The sequence below is a fragment of the Hevea brasiliensis genome, chromosome 6 (genome assembly GCF_030052815.1).
Source record: "Hevea brasiliensis isolate MT/VB/25A 57/8 chromosome 6, ASM3005281v1, whole genome shotgun sequence".
Classification (NCBI taxonomy): Eukaryota; Viridiplantae; Streptophyta; class Magnoliopsida; order Malpighiales; family Euphorbiaceae; genus Hevea; species Hevea brasiliensis.
Window position 1 is genome coordinate 15,073,708 of NC_079498.1, and position 2,211 is coordinate 15,075,918.

The following is a 2,211-nucleotide window of genomic DNA, read 5'->3' on the forward strand; positions in this document are numbered from 1 at the left end:
ATTAAGCATTTATCATGCTTAGGGCATCCACTTCCAGGATCCCTGTTGTTTTCCTTGTATTCCTCCTTTCATTTGACCACTCATAGTTGTGATATGCGACCCTCTACAAAAGTTCAAGTGCTTGATCTACTTTTTTATCCATTAGGTCACATTCTGCTATAGAATCTACTATACTCCTTGTAGAGGGCAGCAACCTATTATAGAAGTTCTGAATCAGGAGCCAATCTTCTATGCCATGGTGCGGGCATTCTCTCTGTAGGTCCTTATATCTCTCCTATGCATCATAGGGTGATTCACCTTCTTTTTGCCTGAAGGTGTTGAGTTCAACTCTAACCTTTGCAGTCTTTGCAGGTGGGAAGTACCTTACTAGAAAAACTTGTGAGAAGTCTTCTCAAGTGGTGAATGTTCTAGCTGGTTGAAAAAGTAACCACTTTCTCACTCTATCTCGAAGGGAAAATGGAAATGCTCTGAGTCTTATGGATTGATCAGAGACTCCATTCATCTTGAATGTGTCACAAAGGGCAAGAAAGCACTGGAGGTCGTAGTGCAGATCTTCTGTTAGTAAACCCCCAAACTGGGTCTATTGGATCATCTGAAGCCATGCCAGTTTTAATTCAAAATTGTTGGCATCCACTGTGGGTTTTGTAACACTAGGTTGGAATCCTTGTATAGAGGGAGCTCCGTAATCCTTCAAGAGTCTCGGCCTGTTGTTGTTATTGTTGGCCATATTTGGAATTTATGGATTTCTTCGATCTTGTTCTTCACGTTTCCTGTCCCTTCTGATAGTTCTTAGGGTTCTATCTATCTCTGGACCCAAATCAAAGACTTCTTCCTCTGGTCTCGTTCTGGTCTTGTACCAAACCAATCATTTGAGAAAGAATAAGAGAATAAAACAATTTAAATAAAATTAAACAATAAATGAAAATGCCTAAATCAGCTAAATTACTTATCGCCTAATATTACTAAAATTAAAATTTCCCATTAACGATGCCAAAAACTTGTTTACTGGTTTTACAACCCCGAAAGTGCACAGATCGCGAACAAGCAATAAAGTAGTGAGTAGAGTATTGTCCCACGAGGAATTTAATTAGTAAATACCAAACTACACAGTGATTTTAGCTGTCTAAGCTGTCGAATAAAATGAGGGAATGAAACTTGTCTATTTTAAACGCTAGAATAAAAATATAATAAACTTAAAATAGAATAGTCTATTTTGAAATAATTTCGAAATTAAGATTTCACACTTTAATCTTACTATGGATGTAATCTTGTCTATTTACTGGATTGAGAGTTGTTCGCCTTGATGGAAATTAATCCTAAGATATCCTAAGTCCTCTCTCAAGGCAGCTAAGGTGTATTTTAATTAACCTAAACCCTACTTTCGAGGCGATTAAATTAATTAAAATCCTTTAAGATCTTTGACTAATTTCGAAACTCCATAAAGGTCATCAGCCTATCTCTAAGTCAGATTTTTTAGGTTCAAAATCTTGATTTTCTAATATTAATCTTCACCTTTCAGTCCTTCAATTAATATCTGTAATCAATAGTAATTGGGTACCAACATATAGCATGCATTAAGATCACAAGAAATTAAATCAAGGAACAAATCTCAAATCCAATAAATAAAACTTAATGTTTGTCCATAATAATGATTACAAGCATTACTCTCCTAATTCCAAATTATAAAAATTACTCACTCATGGTGAGTTCAGCAAACATGATAAAAATAAAGTAAGAGACAATAAAAATCCTCCAAAAGAAATAGAATGAAAGAACCGAAGAGGATCTATAGCTTTGATCTTGTGAAACTTTGGCTGAAGGCTCCTCCTTGATACTGATGTCTTGCTCCTCTAAACGGCTATGAGAAAGTGATTATACGGCTCTGGGATTTCCCCCTCTCTCTTTTTTTTGCTTTTCTCTTTTGCAGCCTCTATTTATAATAGTTGGCCTAGGATTAGGTTTTCTTCCTTTTTTTTTTTAGAGTCCCCAAAAACGTTAGGAGTCTCTTCTCTCTGTCGAAAACTGAAGCTGGAGCAAAATTAGGAAACTGGCTATCGATTGATACATGGCCCGTGTATCACTACATGGCCCAAGGCCGTGTAACTATCTGGAGTTCTGAAGGTTTGCATCTCACGATGTCACAAAAGATTACATGGGACACAGTTGGTTACACGGGTCCAAGTACACGACTCGTGTACTTTTGCTCTTCAG

At 36.7% G+C, this 2,211-nt stretch overlaps 1 non-coding gene across 1 annotated transcript; it reads left to right on the forward strand.

Moving 5' to 3' along the window:
• The first annotated feature begins 230 nt into the window (after positions 1–230).
• On the forward strand, positions 231–337 carry LOC131181181 (small nucleolar RNA R71). The gene has a single exon (XR_009149809.1). It is a non-coding gene; the product is annotated as a small nucleolar RNA R71 (small nucleolar RNA).
• Positions 338–2,211: the final 1,874 nt, after the last annotated feature.